Genomic DNA, 20,817 nt, shown 5'->3' with positions numbered 1-20,817 from the left:
TACATCTCTCTCTGTGTCTGTCTTCTACACTCTATCTCCCTTCTCCTCCTTTCTCTGCTCTCTCTCTCTCTCTCTCTCTCTCTCTCTCTCTCTCTCTCTCTCTCTCTCTCTCTCTCTCTCTCTGTCTGTCTGTCTGTTCTGTGATGGCCAAAGTTCTATGTTTAAGTTACTCTGCTTCATTGATCTATAAAGCAAAAAACGCCTCTAATCTGTGAGCCCTATTTGCCCAAAGACGGATGACTTCCTGGAGTACTGGAGGCTTCTGCTCTTGTAAGATAACGAGCCACGTGTTTTCACTTCTGTAAACAACATGGGTTGCTCCAACTGCAGGATGTGCTCGATCACATGTAGGCAGAAGCTACGTAGGCAGGGAGTATGCCAGGATGTGTGTTTGCCCCATTGGTTGGAAGGGGAAATGACGAAGCTTTTGACTTTATTAGCACTGGACTAACATAATTTGCAGTCATTCTCTGGAAGTCCCAGGTATGGACCTGGCCAGTGTCCCTCATCCTGTCCAGTATTTATAATAAAGTTTGCTTCAAATTTGGCTCAAAATTTGTAATATTGGTCTTATTCTCGCTGGGTGGGATTAACAGTTCCTCTCTCTCTCTCTCTCTCTCTCTCTCTCTCTCTCCCCTCTCTCTCTCTCTCGCTCGCTCGCTCTCTGCTGCTCCTGTTTCTCTCATGGCCAGGTCCAGAGTGCTGACCATGTCCAGTCTATTACCTTCTCTGTTCTAGATTCTTCCAGATAGCTCTGGATGTTCTTTCTCGCATATCTACAATAAAACCTTCCCTTCAGCCGTACCAAGGAGTGATCATGCCAGTTTATACACTATATATATAGTCTGAGTTGGTGAGTTCCAGATTCAAAGAGAGATCCCACCTCTGGTGCAGGAGTACCTTCTGTTTGTGTGTTGCTTTCATTGGTTAATGAATAAAGAAACTGCCTTGGCCTAGTTGATAGGTGGAGAAAACAGAAGTGAATGCTGGGAGGAAGAAGGGCAGAGTGGCAGATGTCATGGATTCTCCGCCTGAGATGGACGCCCGTTAGAATCTCCAGTAAGTCACTGCCACATGGCGATACACAGATTGATGGAGATGGGTTAAACTAATATGTAAGAATTAGCCAATAAGAAACTAGAGCTAATGGGCCAAGCAGTGTTTTAATAATTACAGTTTCTGTGTAGTTATTTTGGGTGTAAGCTAGCTGGGCAGCTGGGACAAACAAGCAGCCCTCTCCCTTGCAACACACCTCAAAAAAAAAAAATAATAAGGTAGAGAATAATTGAGGAAGACACCCAACACTGACTTGTGCTACACACCACACACACACACACACACACACACTCATATACACAGGTTGGGGATCTAGCTTAGTGACCATTATCTTAGTATCTAGTGTATGTAACGCTGTTATAGAGATGGATACTTTGTATTGGTATGGATCTTGGTTTATTGATACAAGTTTTAGGTCAATTTTGTTATATGTATATTTATGCTCTTGATTAAAGTATCATGTTTGTGTAGCTCATTTAAAAATGTAATGTATAGGGGGCTGGAGAGATGGTTCAGTGGTTAAGAGCATTGACTCCTCTTCCAGAGGTCCTGAGTTCAATTCCCAGCAACCATATGTGGCTCACAACCACTGGTAATAAGATCTGGTGCCAACTTCTGTCTGCAGGGATACATGCAGGCAGACCATTGTATACATAATAAATAAATCTTTTTTAAAATGTAATGTATAATTAAAAATATAGGTTAATAGATAATCATCTATAATAGTCAAGCTTATAGTCATGTTAGTTAGATTTTCTAGATGTATAAAGATATATTTCAGTTAGGTAAGTATTCTTCAAATCTTTCAGAGACCTTCAGAATATGGCATTTAAAATGTTTAAGAACTTGTGCTGGAGAGATGGCTCAGATGTTAAGAGAACTAACTGCTGTTCTGGAGGTTCTGAGTTCAATTCCTAGCAGACACGTGATGGCTCACACCCATCTATAATGAGATCTGGTGCCCAGAACACTATATACATAATAAATAAATTTTAAATACAAAAAAGATCTCTGACCCATTTTTAAAAAAAATATTTAAGAACTTAAGACTTTTCATGACAATGAGACACATCTGCTCCTGGCAGCACCAAGCTACTTCAAGAGGATGATGGCATCGAAGAGGCTTTTTATGGAGTTGGTTAGCCATTTGGGCAAGAAACTTCTCTTGCCTGGACTGCTTGACTGGGCATGCAGAACCCACAGAGAAATGACTGCTGAACTTACCTAAAGGTGAGATGATCCTTTGGGGTTCCTGTTTACTGAAAAGGTCTGCCAGACATTCTGCAGGACACAGAAGAAGTGACTGACAAACTGCCAATATAGGCTGAACTATCTTTGAAATTTCCTGCTTCATAGAAAAGTCTGCTGGATACTATGGGCCTGTAGGCTGAAGATGGATGTCCCAAAGGTACAGAACTTTGGGTGACTGTCCAGGCAGTGAGATGTCTCTATCAATTCTAGAATTTTGGAAGTTGTTTACAATGCACTTCCTGTTTACTTAGGTAATATTATATCCTTCTGGATTCTTTGATGGAGCTGAAGAATTTATAGTTATAGTTATAGTTTTCCCTAGTTATGATAAAAGATAAAATAGATATAAATATTATAACTGTAATTCTTGCTTGATATGTGTTTTGTTATATGTAATTTTACTATGTTAAAGTTAAAACCTTTCTTTTTATTTAAACAGGAGAGGGGAGGTGATGTAGGGTTTCCCTCTGTATCATTGATTAATAAAGAAACTGCTTTGGGCCTATATCAGAGCTATAGGGGAACAGAACTAGGCAGGGAAAACTAAACAGAATGCTGGGAGAAAGAAGGGCAGAGTCAGAGATGCCATGTAGCCCCACAGGAGACAGACACCGGAACTTTAGTGGGTAAGCCACAGCCACGTGGCAATACACAGATTAATAGAAATGGGTTAAATTAAGATGTAAGAGTTAGCCAATAAGAAATTAAAGCTATGCCAGGTGGTGGTGGCGGTGGCAGCGCATGCCTTTAATCCCAGCACCTGGGAGGCAGAGATAGCTGGATCTCTGTGAGTTCGAGGCCAGCCTGGTCTACAAAAGCTAGTTCCAGGTCAGGCTCCAAAGCCACAGAGAAACCTTGTCTCGAAAAACAAAAAAACAAAAACAAACAAACAAAAAAGAAGTTAGAGCTAATGGACCAAGCAATGATTTAATTAATATAGTTTCTGTGTGATTATTTCGGGGCTAAGTGGCCAGGAACCAACAAGTGGCACCTCCCTCCAACATAAGGCCATAGGTTTAGTCCTCTTACACCAAAAGCAGTGAGGGCAAGAGTTTTACTTCATGAAATTCTTCTCCCGTTTTCCCACGTGGCAGCTCCTGCCGTGTTATACAATGGACAGGCTGGGTGGGCGGGGCACCTTCCTGAAGGCTGGCTTGCCGATACTAAACTCCCCTGCTAATTATTGTGAAAGACAAGGGTCAGGTGAGGTCAAGTGAGCAGGCAGACCAAAGATAGCGTTGGCCCAGACGGCATACTAGTTACCAGACCACAGGTCAGCCAGAGTTGTTCTAGGATCACATTGCAACTTGAGGGAGGGTGGGGGCAGAGCCACTGCCAAGTGAAGCAATAGTCATGCATGCAAGAGTAGATGAGTGGGTGGGGGCAGGACAAGACAAGTGGCTGCTGGCAGCAAGGATTGGGGTTATAGGTAAAGAAAGCCCAAGGCCACTCAGCTCAAAACACCCAGAAACCTCAGGGGAACTACAGCAAGTTTCTGTTGGACTATTTATTTCATCTTGGTTCACAATCTCACCTCCAGAGCCCTCTCTACCCCCTCATCACCACCACGCTGCACCGCCTGTGGCAAGAGCTGACTGATTGCCCCAGACTCCGGGAACGTGTTTATTTCAGGAGGGTGGATTTTCAGACTAGCCTGGGGTTCTTCAGCAGGGCTAAGCCTATCTGAGACGCTAATGGTCCCAGGGAGAAGGGTGTTGGCTCTCATCTGTCCAAATGAACCCTCAACTCAGGTTTGGGACCCACACTTGATGCTCCAAACTCCTGCTCCTTGCCAGAGGATGCTGGCAGAATGTGAAGCACCCGGATGTCCAGTTGTGCCCTGGGGAGCCCACCAGCAGCAGACGACGCTCATCAGCTTGCTGTGGGAGTTATCTCTATCCACAGTTAGCTACATCCTCTCGACATCACCGGGAAGTTCCAACCCTTTGCCCTCCATCACACGCGCTCATACGCAGAGCGAGCGGCTGAGAAGCTAGTCACAATGGTGGGGCCAGTTTAACAACTAGGCAGTCTTGACACTGAAGAGGTGGTCTGGTTGTTAAGAGCGCTGACTGCTCTTCCAGAGGACCCAGGTTCAGGTCTCAGCACCCACATTGGTGACTCACAACTGCCTCTATCTTCAGCTGCAAGGGATCCCTTCTAGCCTCCTTGGGCACCTGAACATGCTCCACAGCTGGGGATTCATGGGTGGTACTGTCACCTGGTAAAAAAAAAAAAAAAAAAAAAGAACAACAATCAAACTCATGGGAAGGTTGCAGGCCCTGAGAAGTAGCTCTATTTGTGCTTTGCTAAGAGATCAGGTTGTCAAACCGCACTAGAAGTATTTATATTTATACTCATAGATCTGTGCTGCTCTTGGCCTTGACCAGAAAAGCTTCTTGCTGTGAGCATCCCTTAACAGGGACTTACATATAACTGGTCAAAGAGCTGAGAATAAGGAACTGTATGTGAACTGTCTATATTTATAAGTAAATGGTGGCATGTCATAATACCGGTTGATACAAAAAGAAACTATAACATATGTTGTTATTGGCTTGGGTATTTGTGCCACCCCAGAACTCATATGCTGAACCCTTCAATGGGATTTGGAACTGAGATTAGTAAGTCGTGATGTAGATGGGCCTTTTTGAGAAGCTTATTGATGAGACACCAGAGAGCTTGCTCTCTTTCTGTGCCGAGTAAGAACCCAGGCAGCCATGTGCACGCCAAGAAAAAGCCCTTGCCAGACCTGATCAGTGTGATATCTGAATGGAAAAAAAAAAAGAAAAGAAATAAAGAAGAAGTACAAGACTGTTCCTATGTGTGGTCGAGGAGAAGGTTTATTGTAGATAAAAATGGAGAGAGCACAGCCAGAAGCAGAGACAGAGACACCTGGGAGAGGCGGGAGTGAACCAGACCAAACTGGGCTATATAGTGAGAAGGGAGAGGGGAGAGGAGTCTCCCGTGAAGATGGGCATCATGGGCTAAGGAATTGGCATAGCCAAAATAGCTGAGTTATCTAGGGGCCAAAAGAGCCGCAGGCAGGGAAGCCCAGCTCTATAGCTGGGCTGCAGACTTCAGGATAGGGGGCTGGGTATGCCGGCCAGGAGGGCCCTGTAGCAGGAGAGACTGAGGGATGCTGGGAAAACCTGGCGGATAGCACCCGCTTTGCTATGTTAATGGCACCTCGGTTAGCCATTGCCCTGGGCTGGAGACCGTAACCTGACCATAGACTTCTAGCCATGGAAGAACCAGAAGACCGTAACTTGGGTTAAGTCTGTGGTATTTTGTCATAGCAACTCATACTGACCAACATGACTCAGCCATTTTGGCCGTTCCACTCTCTTGGCCGCCCTCTCTCTTGCTCTGTTGGACCTGGCTCCTCCCTTGGGCTCCTGGCCTCTTGACCTTCCCACTCCCCTTCCTCCCGTCCCCCTCTGGCTCTGATCTCTCCCAGACACCTCTTCCTCTTGCTGCCCCACGTATCTGTAGCATACTTTATGTGCACTTTAGGAGTAATCCTGTCCTCCGTTTCTCTCTTTTCTTCCTTCACCCCCAAGCCTGTGGGCTGGAGTCCAATCCCCAGGACACACACCGTAAGAGAGGAGGACCCACTCCTGACAGTTGGCCTCTGACATCCTTAAACATGCCATGGCATGTGTAAGTCCTCACACATACACACTAAATGAATACATAAACGTAAATTTTGTTTGTTTTGTTTTGTTTCAAGACAGGATTTCACTGTTTAGCTTTGGAGCTGTCCTGGAAATTGCTCTGTAGACCAGGCTGGCCTGGAACTCACAGAGATCAGGCTGCCTCTGCCTCCCAAGGGCTGAGATTAAAGGCATGCGCCACTTCCACCCAGCATAAATGTAAATTATTTTAAAGATTTAAATTAAAAACCCTACAAAGGTGGTGTCTTAGTTGGGGTCACTATTGTTGTAATGAAACATTATGACCAAAGGCAACTTGGGCAGGAAAGGGTTTCTATATATTGCTCCATATAACAGTTCATCATCAAGAGCCATCAGGGCAGGGACTCAAGCAGGGCAGGAACCTGGAAGCAGGAGCTGATGCAGAGGCCATGGAGGGCTGCTACTTACTGACTTGTTCCTCATGGCTTGCTCAGCCTGATTTCTTTATTTGGGGGGGGAGGTTCTGAGACAGGGTTTTCCTGTGTTATTGTGCTGGCTGTCTTGGAACTCACTTTGCAGACCAGACTGGCCTCGAGCCTAGAGAGATCTGCTGCTTCCTCCTCCCAAGTGCTGGAATTAAAGGCTCGTGCCACCACCACCCAGCATTTAACCTGCTTCCTTCCAGAACCCAGGACCACCAGCCCAGGGACAGCACCACCCACCATGGGCTGGTCCCTCCCCCATCACTAAGAAAATGACCTGCAGATCCACCCACAGTCTATTCCTCTAGAGATGTTTTAAATTGATGTTCTCTCCTCTCAGATGACTTTAGCTTGTGTCATAAAGCTATCCAGTGCAGACGGGGTTTTGCTGCTGGTGATTTGTTCTGTTGTTTGTTTTTGAGACAGGGTCTCACTATGTAGCCTCAGCTGACCTGGGATTTGCTGTGTTCATCAGGCTGATGACATCAAATTGACAGCAATCCATCTGCCTCTACCCCCTAAATGCTAGGATTAAAAGTGTGACCACCACGTTGGGTGGGTATCCATTTTGTTATTGACAAGTGCTATTTCTCTGTAGAGCTACGCTACACTTGGTTGACTTATGACTCAGTTGGTGGACGTTGGAGTTGTTTCCACTTTGAGCTTACTGTGACTAACACTGCTGTGACTATTTGCACGGCCGTATGATGCCATGTCCCTTGGGAGTGCCCTCAGGAGTGGAAATGCCTGGTCCAAAATAGAACCTTGTAAGGAACTGCCAGTCTGTCTGTGGTTTTGCCTCCTCTCTGAATTTTCCGGATCACACCTACATCAGGACTTTTTCCACTTCTTTGCTTTGCAAAAGATTTGGACAAGGAAACCAACTCGAACTCCCCCGACTGTCACCGGCAATGGAGTTGCTGTTCCACTATGTGGGCCGAGGCCATTTCATTTGCGGGCCTGTCTGGACATTTGAAGTCCCAGCCCTAATCAATCGAGCCATTTGTAACCTGTCGGAAGGTGCAGACTATTGGTTGAAACCCATGACTTTACCTGCTGAATTCCTAATATTTATTGATTTTGCTCTGTAGTAGTTGCTGAAGCGGACAGAGGCGTTCGAGGCCTGTGCATAGGACGGTAGCACTGGTGCCTAGGAGTTCTTCAAAAGCCTCTTGAGATGGAAGAGACTCTTCTGGTGCTTTTTGGGAAAGAGTTGGCTAGAAATGGGATGAAGGTGCAATCAACGCAAAGTCACTCCTGTCAGGAAACTGAGGATGTAATTCATTTAGAGGAGATGCTAGCTAGCAACTGCAGGAGCCAGTGGTAGACGGCTAAAAAGCTGAAAGACCCAAATCAAATTTCAGCATGGAAGGTTAAAAAGCTGCTAGAAGTAGGATCAAGCTCCTCCCCCTCCATCAAGGCTGGACAAGGTAATCCAGCATAGAGAACAGGTTCCCAAAAGACAGCTAAGCGCCAGAGACAGGTCCTGAGCTCGCTGCTAGGAGCCTTACAAACGGGAGGAAAGGAGGGAGGGGAAATTGGTCGGTATGTAAAATAAATGAAAAAGTGTTCATTAAAAAAGCTGCTGGATGATGCTTGGTAAAAAAGGCAAGACTGGGAATTGCTTTTTCTTTTCCTAAATTGCTCTCTTTCTTTTTCCTTTTTCTTTCTTTCTTTCTTTCTTTCTTTCTTTCTTTCTTTCTTTCTTTCTTTCTCTTTCTTTCCTTCCTTCCTTCCTTCCTTCCTTCCTTCCTTCCTTCCTTCCTTCCTTCTTTCTTTCTTTCTTTCTTTTTTGTTGTTTTGTTTTGTTGGTTTTTTGTTTTTGTTTTTTGAGACAGGGTTTCTTTATATAGCCTCGACTGTCCTGGAACTCACTCTGTAGACCAGGTTGGCCTCGAACTCACAGAGATCCACCTGCCTCTGCCTCCCGAGTGCTGGGGTTAAAATCATGCACCACTGCAGCCCCGCAGAGTCACCTTTTCAATACTTTCCTTTATGTTATCTTCTTGCCCCACAGTCAGAGCCTTCAAATCTGCTCACCCAAACTTCACAGTTCTAATGTGGGGAGACCAGGTGGGCTTATTTCATTCTGCCCTCCCAATCCATAGAACAAACAGTGGAAGTCCAGTCCATCTATATATATGGTGTTTATGAATGTTTTGCCTGCATGTATGTCTGTGTACATGTGTGTACAGTGCCTTCAGAGGACAGAAGAGAGTGCTGGATCCCCAGAATTGGAATTAGAAACAGTTGGGAGCTGCCATGTGGGTGCTGGGAATCAAATCCAGGTTCTCTAGAAGTTAAGAGTCTCACCCCAGAATGAATGTCAACCACATAGCTGCACAGACGGAGCGCTTGTCGGTTAACCATCCACACTCTGTACACTCTGTCGCCTCCCACAACCATGAGACCAATTGTGCTCAGGCAGAATAGCACACGGATGGAAAGAGCTGCGGGAAGGAGGAGCTGGAATGTTAAGTGAGTGTTTGATGAGTTCCCCCATCCCTCCTCTGTGGCAGGATGCCAACAGGCCCAATCCTGAGACTCTCTTGCAAGGAGTCACAGCTGCTCTGATGATGACGACAATGGTGTTCTGCCGTAGAGGACAGCATTCTACAACTCCCGTCTCTCCAAGGGCAAGATGAACAAAATTCCTCATCTCCACTGTGGACTGGCTCCAGATTCCCTGGCCGAGCTGACTCATCTTCTAGTGCTGTGAGTTTCGTCTTTCCATCTTTCTCCTTTCCTTAAAAGCTGCCTTCAACCCATGGTCCCCACTGGATCCACCTTCATCTTGAAGGTAGAGTAACCTTTCAAGAGATATAATTTGACTTAATTGATTTAATAACCCGAGCAGCATAAATTAGTTTTCTTTTTTGGGTTGGATGGTAACTGTCTTCACTATCAATTTGACTGGATTTGGAGTCACCTAAGAGATACACCTCCAGATGTTTCCAGAGAGTTTTAACTGGCAGGGAAGACCCACCCTGAGTTTGAAAACCAGTGGTCTGGGGAGATAGATGCCTGGGTAAAAGTGCCTGCAGGATCTGAGGTTGAATCCTCAGAACCTGTGTAAGGTAAGTCTTGACAGCACATTCCTGTAACCCTGGTGTTCCTAGCTCAAGATGGGAGGCAGGGACAGTGAATTCCTAGAAGCTCATGGGCCAGCTAGCCTGCTGTGTACTGAAGCAAACCGCACGAGACCCATCTCCAATAAGATAGAAGGCAAGACTGAGGTTGTCCTCTAACTGCATATGCACACCATGTCACTCAGGTGCCACATTTACACGCATGAACATCTATGTATATATACAGACACAAACACACAGACGCACATACAGGATTTATCTGTTTGTTTGTTTCAAGACAGGGTTTCTCTGTGTACTCTTGGCTGTTCTGGAACTCACTTTGTAGACCAGGATGTCCTGGAGAGTTCTGCCTGCCTTTGTCTCTTGAGTGCTGGGATCAAAGGTGTGTACCACAACACTTGGCTACAATTTTTGTTGCTGTCGTTTTGGTTTTTGAGACAGGGTTTCACTGTGTAGCTCCGGCTGTCCTGGAACTCACTCTGTAGATTAGGCAAGCCTTGAACTCACAGCAATCCTCCTGCCTCTGCCTCCCAAGTGCTGGGATTAAAGGCATGTGCTCCTCCTCTCCCCAGGAATTTTTTTTCTTTTTTTTTTTCTTTTTTTGGTTTTTCGAGACAGGGTTTCTCTGTAGCTTTTTTAAAGCCTGTCCTGGAACTAGCTCTTGTAGACCAGGCTGGCCTTGAACTCACAGAGATCTGCCTGCCTCTGCCTCCCGAGTGCTGGGATTAAAGGCGTGCGCCACCACCACCCGGCCAGGAAATTTTTTTTAACATATTGCATTGTATGTGCCTCACAGTCAGTTTTTTTAAGATTTATTTATTTATTTATACAGTATCCTGCCTATAGGCAAGAAGAGGGTACCAGATCTCATTACAGATGGTTGTGAGCCACCATGTGGTTGCTGGGAATTGAACTCAGGACCTCTGGAAGAGCAGTCAGTGCTCTTAACCACTGAACCATCTCCCCAGCCCCCCAGGAATTTTTTTTAAGAGGAGAAAGTGAGTTAAGCAGCAGCATTCACCTCTCTGCTTCCTGATTCTGGACGTGATAGGACCTCACCATTCCTACTGCTGCCTTCCCCAGTGATGGACCGACCCTCAAGTCATAATTCAGAATAAACCCTCCCTCCCTTAAGGAGGTTTTTATCGGGGTTTCTGCCACAGCAATGAGAAATGTAACTAATACAGACCAGGTCTTTAAACGGCCAAGGTCTTCCTTATCAGTCCATTTTACCCCTCCCACCTGCTGCACTGGGTGGGGGGGATGCGCGGGTCACTGCAGAGGGCTCCTGGTTCTGAAGCCTTGGGTAGGATCCATCAGGTATCAGAGTGGATTCAAAGGCATGAATATGAGAACCGCAATCTTAGCCGGGCTCTCCACACTCAGTCAACAGTGTATTGGTCACAGTTGGTACCAACCCATCTCTAGAAATAGGCGCTTCCTCATTTCCAAAGCAGTGAGAGATACATGGGTCTAGAAACTTATGAAGAGCACAATGACTCCATCAGATTTGTAAGTAATTCCTCTTCTTACGAACAGCAAATGACTCCCAGCACAATGACTCCATCAGACTTGTAAGTAATTCCTCTTCCACCTGTGGGCTGGGCTGAAGTCAACCCATTTTAAGAAACATAGAAGACTCTGGGAACTTCTGCTCTTTTAGAGCTCTTTTTCTATGTTGAATTTAGGGTTCCCTTTCAGGTATAGGTTTCTTTGGGGACAGCTTATCCTGTCTTTGGGGATAAGACGATGCTTAGTCCTAAGGGAGAGATTGGGAGGGAGGATGGAATTGAAACAAACAAGGGGGTGTTGGAGGCGAGCCGGTCAGAGTGGGGAGGTCTTCGATGGAAAAATACACTACTCAAGCTGCTTGCTGCAGCTGGGGTCAAAACCCCTGCCTCATGCATACTAGGCCTGCACTCTGCTATTGAGCCACATCCCTAATCATTCTCTCAAGTTTTAGTTGGTGTGAATCCACCTGGGAAACCTAGGTTAGAGGAGACAAAGCTAAAACATGCCGTTGTCTGTGTAGGTAAGGAATTCCTCGCACCACTGCCTAACACCATCATGTCTATACAAAATGTCTTAAAACAAAATAAAACACAAGAGAACAGTGATTCTCAAAGAACAGTTGCGTCCTATGTAAGGACACTTTTATATGTCAAAATTGGAGAGGACATTACTGATAGAGGTCATGAATATGCAGCCCCTTGTCACAGACAATGATGGGACCTGAAACAGCAATAATGTCAGGGCTGAAACATGGAGACTAAATCGATGAGAAAGGAGATACTATCATAATTTACCTGAATTAACTATCTTTCTATCCATCTGTCCATCCATCTGTCCATCTGTCTCTCTATCTCTATCTACCTATCTATCCCTCTTTCCATCCATCCTTCTTTCCATCTATCCACGTATGTATAAACGCATCCACATCTATCTATCTGTTTGTCTGTCTGTCTATATCTAGCTCCCTCTCTCTAAAATTTTACTACATTTTATTTATTGTGGGGGGGGGAAGCACGCACATAACACATCACCCATTTGGAAGTCAGAGGGGTAATTTGTGGGAGTTGGTTCTCCCCTTTCAACATGTGGGTCCCAGGATCAAATTCAGGCTATCAGGATTGGGGCAAGCACCTTTATCTGATGAGCAATTTTGCCAGCCCTCTTTTTTCTTTAAAGGCAGAGTTTCATGTAGCCCAACTGGGATGTAGGAGATCAAACTCACTATTGTAGCCCAAGAGGACCTTGAACTTCTGAGGGGAAGAAAGCGGGGGTTGTCCTTGCAGTTGACCAAACAACCCTCTTCCAGTTCTCTTAACTGGGAGATTTATTGCTCTAAATTTGAAAATATTCCATCCAATCAGGTCTGGCTGTTAAGGCAACCAGAGTCACTGCATCTGTGTTCATACAAGTAAAAGCACTGTGAGCTCCAGAGTCAGAGACCCCAACGCTGACTGCATGCTGTCACATGATGCAGACCACGTGGACCCCAGAAAGACTGAGCATCTCGGCCAAAGATTGGGTGAGATGAGCCAAGTGTGACACCGCCTGCTATTGTAGGAGTTAGTGGGGGGATCAGCTGTCTCCCCAGAGGCTCTGAATGTACTTAACACTGTTGATAAGTCACCAAGGAGAGCGAGCAAAACAAAACACAACGTAGTTAAGACAAACTCTGCGTAACTCTGCTCGGATTTGACTTCTCAGAGATGGGGATCAAATGCATACTACGTTAATTCATCTGTCCTTCCTTCTTCCCTTCCTTCCTTCCTTTTCTTCATTCTGTAGCCCAGCCTAGCCTGGTGCTCACTGTATAGCCCAAACTGGTCTAGAACGTGCAATCCTCCTGCCTCTCTCTCCTAAATGCTGGTATTACAGGGCAAACTACCATTCCTAACTCATGTTTTTCCTTTTCTTCTCTTCTTCCCCTCCCCTTTCTCTCCCCGCTCCCCTCCTTGTCCCCCTCATTCCCTTTACCCCTCCCTTTTATTTACAGTGCAATGAACATGTGCTTGTTTTCCGGTTGTTAAATATTAACTCATATTCAAGATACATCGCTTTAAAAATATTCTATACACAAGGCTGGGGATGTAGCTCAAGTTGGTAAAGTACTTGACTAGCATACAGGAAACCTGGGTTTGATCCTCAGGACACCTCAAGTGGTGACAAACGCCTGTCACTCAGCATTTGGGAGATGGCGGCAGGAGAGCCTAAGGTCAAGGTGACATTCAACTACCTAGCAAGTTCGAGGCCACTCTAAGTGATACGAAAGCCTGTCTCAAAGCAGATAAATAAGCGCCAGTGAGATCACTGGGTATAGCAGCTCCTGTCCTCAGGCTTCAGGCCTGAGTGTGAGCCCCAGGCCCACACAGTGGAAGGAACGGACTGGTTCCACAAATTGCTCTCAAGATCCCCACATCCCACTGTGGCATGCACACCTATACATTATTCAATAAAATGTAATCAGCGTTGAAATGGAGTAAAGAGAGTGGATCAGAAGTGAAGAGCTCCGGCGGCCCCTCCCAGCAGGCCCGAGTTTGATTCCCAGTCACACCATCCGGAACTGGTCCGACAGGGAGGAGTGTGGCGGACACAGCAAATGGCCACACCTTCCCTGAAGACCCTCACGCAGTCCCGCCCCGGGCATTTCTGCACCAACACACACTTTACAATGTTCTGGTCGCTTCTGCAAGACCCTGAGAGCCGAGGCTGGGGCTACCTAGGCCTCTATGCCAAAAGGATGGAGCCGTTCCCTTATTTGGCATTTGGCCCAGTTCCAGTATTTTGCTCTTATAAATAGTACATGAAGTTCTTTGTGAAAATTACATTTTTCCCATTTTTTGGGTTATTACTGCCTTGGGGTATAGTCTCAAAAATTAGTTGCGCAGCTCTTAATGCCCACTTGTCAGAACATTCCCCAGGCAAACGGTGGTATATTTGAGCATTTTGAGTTTTTATTTTCCAATAGTGTATTCATTTTTGTATGTATGTGTGGTTTTTTGAGACAGGGCTTCTCTGTGTAGCCCTGGCTGTCCTGGAACTCACTCTGTAGACCAGGCTGGCCTCAAACTCACAGACATCCACCTGCCTCTGCCTCCTGAACGCTGGGATTAAAGACCTGTGCCACCACTGCCCAGCTACCATATCCATTTTTGAAAACCATATGACTTCAGTTTTCCTTAAGGCTGCTTACATGGCAGGACTTTTGCCAGCTTTTTCTAAATTTCCACGAAAATACATTCAGGCGTTTTGAATGTTTGACCAGATTTTTCCCCCAATAACACAAAGTAAGACAACTTCCTCTTTTTTCCCCCTTTTCCTCTTCGTCCTTCAGCGGGGAAAAGAAGTTGGGAAATGTCAAAACATCGTCAACATAGTAAAACCAGAGCAATCTTTTAGTGGCTGTGCAGGGACATTCTCCAGCCAGCTCAGCTGGAGGTGACGGCTCCTCGCGCCCCAACACACACACACACACACACACACACACACACCACACCACCCCACACCAAATACACACATGAGGAAGTAAGCAAATAAATGTAAACAAATCAGAAAATCCCATAACTATCTAACTAGACAATCGGGTCCTTCCACATGCTAAGCAAGGACTCTGCCACAGCCCACAGCTCTAGCCTTATTTATTTACTTATTTTGTTTTTGTTTTGGGAGGAGTGTTATTGTTGTTTATTTTGATTGTGTGTTCTGGACTGTTTTTCTTTTTTTTTAAATATCAATAAAGAATTTTTTAGAAGTATTTTTTTTACCTATTTCATGTGTGTCACATGTTTGCACTCAGGTGTGTATGCCATGGTGAACATGAGGTCAGAGGCCACTTTGCTGAAGCTGGTTCTCTCCTTCTCCGTGGGTTCCAGGGCTGGGATTTGGGTCGTCAGGCTTGGCAGCAAGTGTCTTTACCCCCTGAGCCATCTCACTAGCCCAGTTCTTACCACCATGGAAGCTTTACCTAAAAGAAGCACAGGACACAAATGTCACACACAGAATTTCATAAGTTCCTGACTCAGAAGTCTGTCCCTGAACTTCATTTTCAAAAGTGGCAATGATTTCCAAAAACCGATTCATTTTCTCGTGGACATTCTACAGATGCTGCCTGTTCACAGTCTTATTTCATAAAGTAATTAATTCTTCCAGTTAAAGGCTACCTGGGGTCAGCCAGGCAGCGGTGGCGTGCATCTTTAATCCCAGTACCCAGGAACCCTGTCAGTTCGAGGACAGCCTGCTCCACAGAGTTCCACGACAGGCAAGCTATACAAAGAAACCCTGTCTCGAAAAAAAAAAAAAAAAACAAACTTTTTTTACTACTCGGCGGTAAAAAACAATGACATCTTGAATTTTGCATGCAAATGGATGGAAATAGAAAACACCATCCTGAGCGAGGTAACCCAGGCCCAAAAAGAGGAACATGGGATGTACTCACTCATAATTGGTTTCTAGCCATAAATAAAGGACATCGAGCCTATAATTCGTAAAAATTCCTAGAGAAGCTATATAAGAAGGTGAACCCAAAGAAAAACATATAGTTATCCTCCTGGTAATTGGAAGTAGACAAGATTGCCGGACAAAAAATGGGAACATGGGGGTGGGGTGGGATGGGGGAATGGGAGGATGGGGAGAGAAAATGGTGAAGTGGAGGATGGGAAGAGCTTGGGGGAATAGGATGGTTGGGGTATAGGAAGGGTGGATAGGGGAATAAGGAATTATATATCTTAGTTAAGGGAGCCATTCTAGGGTTGGCAGAGACTTGACTCTAGAGGGGTTCCCAGGTGTCCAGGAAGACGACCCCAGCTAGTTCCTAGGGCAGCTGAGGAGAGGGTGCCAGAAATGTCCAGATCCTATTGTCATACTCATGAATATCTTGCATATCACCATAGAACCTTCACCTGGCATTGGATGGAGAAAATGACAGAGCCCCACATAGGAGCACCAGACTGAGCTCTCAAGGTCCTGATGAGAAACAAAAGGAGGGAGATCATGAGCAAGGAAGCCAGGACCGCGAGGAGTGCTTTTACCCATTGAGACGGTGGAACAGATCTAACGGGAGACCACCAAGTCCAGTCGGAATGGGACTGATGGTACAGGGGACCAAACCGGACTCTCTGAATGTGGATGACGGTGGAGGAGGACTGAGAAACCAAGGACAATGGCAATGAACATGAACTCTACAGCATGGACGGGCTCACTGTGAGCCTTGTCAGTTTGGTTGCTCACCTTCCTGGACTTAGGGGGAGCTGGGAGGACCTTGGACTTAACATAATGAAGGGAACCCTGATGGCTCTTTGTCTTTGGAGAGGGGTGGAGTGGGGGTATGGGTGGAAGGGAGGGGAGGGAAGGGGGAGGAGATGGAAAAAACAAAAAAAATAATAAAAAAAAAAGCTACCTGGCATCAAATAAACATAAAGACGGGGGCGTTGCCTTCACAGCTAAGGGAGCTGTAGAATTAAATGCAAAGAAGAAAAGAAGGGAACTTGGAGAGACAGCTCAGCTGCTAAAGGCCCTTGCTGCTCCTGCAGAGACCCAGGTTTGGCTGCCAGCACTGACGCTGAAGCGCACAGACATCTGCTACGCCCAAATTCTGGAACGGAATCACCACCACAAGACCGACTCTGATGAAAAAACGGAGTCTTTATTCATGAGTTAACTCGGGTCCCTCCATCCATCTGACGTGGCAGCAGCGATGGCAGCTACAACAGCAACAGCAACACCAAGTACAGCACAAGAGCGACCCAGAGCAGGAAAAAAATGGAGGTTTATAAAGGGGTAGAGGCCCCGGGCATTCCAAGCCTCAGGGCTTGTGATTGGTTGCCCCCTAGTGGTATGAGGAGGGAGTTCCAGACTTCCAGGCTTGGGATTGGCTGCCCTCCAATGGTGTACTGGAGCTTTCCAGGCCTGAGGAGAATTCCCAACTGCCAGTGGCTGCCTGAGGCTCTGACTGGTTCCTTTTCCCTACTCAGGGATTGGCTGGTTTTGAGTCAGGGGCAGAAATGGCCGTTTCTAGGGCCAAACTATGTTTCTTTCTCTGATTCTTTCTACCTTTTTAACCCTAATTTTGGGACAAAGGCAAATATCTTTGGTATGTCCTGAACCTAGGGGATTACTGTGTTCTTTTGGTCCTAGTTTCAGGGTCTGGGAACTTCTCTCTGGCTCTAGGTTTGGGAACAAACTGTCTCTTCCCCTGGCTCTGGTCCTGTTTTCAGGGTGTATTTCTTTCCCTGACAGGCTGGTGGGGGTTATGCTAGGACTTCGGAATCACTGAATCTGTGAGGGCCTGGGCCTTTCACAACCTTAAATCCAGATGATCTGAACCCTTTGGCCTCCACAGGCACAGCATATACATGGCACAAAGACACACACACAGGCAAAGCACTTGTGGTGGTACACGCCTTTAATCCCAGCATTTAGGAGGCAGAGGCAGGCGGATCTCCGTGAGCTCAAGGCCAACCTGGTCTACAAAGTGAGTTCCAGGACAGCCAGGACTACAAAAGAAACCCTGTCTGGAAGTGGAGGGATAACCCCCATAGGTCCGTAGGGAGTGGCAAGTTAGGAGGAATTTTCTTTGTTGGAGTAGGTGTGGCTTTATTGGAGGAGGCACGTGGCTTGGGGTGGACTTTAAGGTCTGAGAAGCTCAAACAAGGCCTAGTGACTCTTTCTTTTTTTTTTAGATTTATTTATTAAGTATACAGTGGTCTGCCTGCAGGCCAGAAAAGGGCACCAGATTTCATTACAGGTGGCTGTGAGCCACCATGTGGTTGCTGGAAATTGAACTCAGGTCCTCTGGAAGAGCAGGCAGTGCTCTTAATCACTGAGCCATCTCTCCAGCCAGTGACTCTGGCTCTCGCTGCTGCCTGCAGATCAAGGTGTAGCACTCTCAGCTCCTTCTCCAGCAACACGTCTGCCTGGGTGCTGCCATGCCCATCATGACAATGATGGCTGAACCTCTGAGCCAGTCCCAGTAAAATGTTTTCCTGTATAAGGGTTGCTATGGTCATAGTGTCTCTTTGTAGCAATAGAACCCTAACCAAGACAGGAAGTGTGGGTTTTGAGGCTTCAGAATTCCATGCCAGACCCAGTCACTGTCTGTCTGTTTGTCCGTCTGTCTGTCTATCTCCTCTCCCTCCCTCCCTCCCTCCTCCAGCCTGCAGATCAGGGTGTACTCCTCAGTCACTACTCTAGGCTCATATGTGCCGCCCTGCTCCTCACCACGGCGATAATAGACTAAGCCTCTAGAAATGTGAGCAAGCCCCCAGGTAAATGCTTTCCTTTATAAGAGTTGCTGGGGTCATAATGTCTCTTCATAGCCATAGAAACTCTAAGGCAGTACCCATATGTGGTCGTTTGAATGTATCTGCCCCCCATAATCTCATAGGGAGTGGCACTATTTAGGAAGTGTGACTTTGTTGGAGTTGGTGTGGCCTTGTTGGAGGAGGTGTGTCACAGTGGGGGCAGGGTTTGAGGTTTCCTATGCTCAGGATTCACTGCCCAGTGAGTCAGTTGACTTCCTGTTGCCTGCAAGATAAAGTACTCTCAGCTCCTGTACCACATCAGTCTGCAAGCTGCCTTGCTCCCCCTTCGTGATCATAACGGACCGAACCTCTGAAACTGTAAGTGAGCCACCCTCGATTAAATGTCTCCTTTATAAGACTTGCCATGGTGATGGTGTCTCTTCACAGCAACAGAACCCTAACTAACACACCACACATATAAAATAAAGGCAAATAAAAGGAGAAGGGAAAAAAGGAGCAACCAAGCATTATGGTATGTATGGGCCTTTAATCCCAGCACTTACTTGGAAGGCAGAGGCAGGCAGATCTCTGTGAGTTCTGCCAGGACAGCCTGGTCTACAGAGCTAGTTTCAGGACAGCCAGGGCTACAATAGAGAAACCCTGTCTTGAAACACACACACACACACACACACACACACACACATGAAAATATCTGCCAGGCTTATTCATTAAGTGAACACAAAAGAATCGAAAGGAAGCCTCGGAAGCTGAGAAGATGTATGATGTTTGCCGAATTACTTCAGGACCTGGCACTGTTTGGAGCCTCTGAGCTTCCTGTATGATGGAGTAAGAGGCATACAACATCTGTGAATCAATGGCCCCACGGCACCACCTAAACTCAATGTCGTTTGAAACCCAGGCACCAAAAATAAAGGTTGGAGAAAGTCTGAAACTCCTTAAAAATAGAAATGATGATGCCAAGCTAAGCAACACACATCTGGAGCCCTGGCTGTTTGTGTCATCTGGGGAGGGGTACAACAGAGTCTAGGAATTCAAGGCCAGGCTGGGCAATATGGTAAGACTCGCCCTGAAAGAAGGAAGGAGAGCCCGGTAGTGGTGCACACCTTTAATCCCAGCACTCCACCAGGCAGAGGCAGGTGGATCTCTGAGATCAAGGCTAGTCTAGTCTGCAGAGTTGCAGGACAGCCAGGGCTATACAAAGAAACCCTGTCTTGAAACATCCCCCCCAAAAAAAAAATAGAAGAGAGAGAGGGAGAGAGGAAGGGAGGGAGAAAGGAAGGAAAGAAGGAAGGAAGGAAGGAAGGTTTTTGTTTGTTTGTTTTGTTTTTTCGAGACAGGGTTTCTCTGCAGCTTTAGAGCCTGTCCTGGAGCTAGCTCTTGTAGACCAGGCTGGTCTCGAACTCACAGAGATCCGCCTGCCTCTGCCTCCCGAGTGCTGGGATTAAAGGCGTGCGCCACCACTGCCCGGCAGGAAGGAAGGAAGGAAGGAAGGGAGGGAGAACCTGGGGAGACGGTCCAGTCCATAAAGCATTTGCCATGCAAGCATGAGGACCTGTGCACACACGTGCACCAACACAGGCAGGAATATGTACACATATGCACACATATACAGAGAAAGAGAGGAGGGAGAGAGGCGGGAAGGGAGAGAGGGGAAATAATTTCCAGAAGGCTACAATTTACTCCTTGTTTCCCTGCTCATGTTTTGGAACGTTATGTTCCATGTTTTAGACACCAGGAAACCATGCCTACCTGACTGAACAAGGGCTCTTTCAGCCTTCTTGCTTCTTTTATCTAATTATTTCATTAACCAATTAACTTGGAGGCAGGGTCCAGACTGGCTTCATCAGACCTCTGCCTACTGAGCTACATCCCCAGCCCTTCTAAGGCTTCAGCCAGAGGCCTCTGCAAGCACGGGCTCACAGCGCCCTCTGCTGTTCCATCACAAGAGATGGGCTGTTAGGACTCTATTGCTGAAGGACCCTGATCCAGGCTGTACAGGCAAGAGAAACTGAACCGCTTTGTGCGACACCACAGGACAAGCTCACTGACATCATCACAACATGGGGCAAGGCAAGGAAAGCAAGGGCCTGAACTTTGCCACAGTGAAGGTTTTCAGCCTTTCTGAGCCAAGTAGACCTCCCCCCCCCAAAAAAAAAACCAAAAGCAGAAAGGAAGAAAGGAAGAAGGAAAGAAGAGAGGGAGAGAGCCTGCGGAGATGGTCCAGTCCATAAAACATTTTCCATGGAAGCATGACATCCACACCAAAGGCATCAAAAATGGAAAATTATGCTCATTTAATACTATCTGTTAACCAGGGTTACAGGCATAAGGAAGGAAAACAAGCTAAAGATGAAGTGTGGGGAACTAGGGGCTTACCTTTAGATCCCCATGAAGATTACTCTCCGGGGTCTAGGAAGGTAACCCAGAGGGTAAGAGCATTTGCTGCACAAACATGAGTAGCAGAGATCAAAGCCCTCACACTGAGGGAGAAAAATCTGTGTGTGACTGCGCATGCCTGTAACCCCAGCGCTAGGAGTAG

General features: G+C 46.5%; 2 long non-coding RNA genes across 4 annotated transcripts; both read left to right on the top strand.

The window, feature by feature from the left end:
* The first annotated feature begins 957 nt into the window (after positions 1-957).
* LOC119812607 lies at positions 958-15,968 on the top strand. 3 transcript variants are annotated; one of them, XR_005285105.1, is made up of 4 exons: positions 980-1,059; positions 6,851-6,979; positions 8,944-9,139; positions 15,909-15,968. It is a non-coding gene; the product is annotated as an uncharacterized LOC119812607 (long non-coding RNA). The 3 variants fall into 3 exon arrangements; XR_005285103.1 differs by lacking the exon at positions 6,851-6,979 and having other exon boundaries at positions 958-1,059; XR_005285104.2 differs by lacking the exons at positions 6,851-6,979; positions 15,909-15,968 and adding an exon at positions 12,387-15,319 and having other exon boundaries at positions 958-1,059.
* Positions 2,255-4,563, top strand: LOC119812608. Its single transcript, XR_005285106.1, has 2 exons — positions 2,255-2,286; positions 4,059-4,563. It is a non-coding gene; the product is annotated as an uncharacterized LOC119812608 (long non-coding RNA).
* Positions 15,969-20,817: the final 4,849 nt, after the last annotated feature.

This window comes from Arvicola amphibius, chromosome 4, assembly GCF_903992535.2.
Source record: "Arvicola amphibius chromosome 4, mArvAmp1.2, whole genome shotgun sequence".
NCBI classification, from domain to species: Eukaryota; Metazoa; Chordata; class Mammalia; order Rodentia; family Cricetidae; genus Arvicola; species Arvicola amphibius.
Note: the sequence above shows the minus strand (reverse complement) of the source record. Positions and strands in the feature narration are given on the sequence as shown.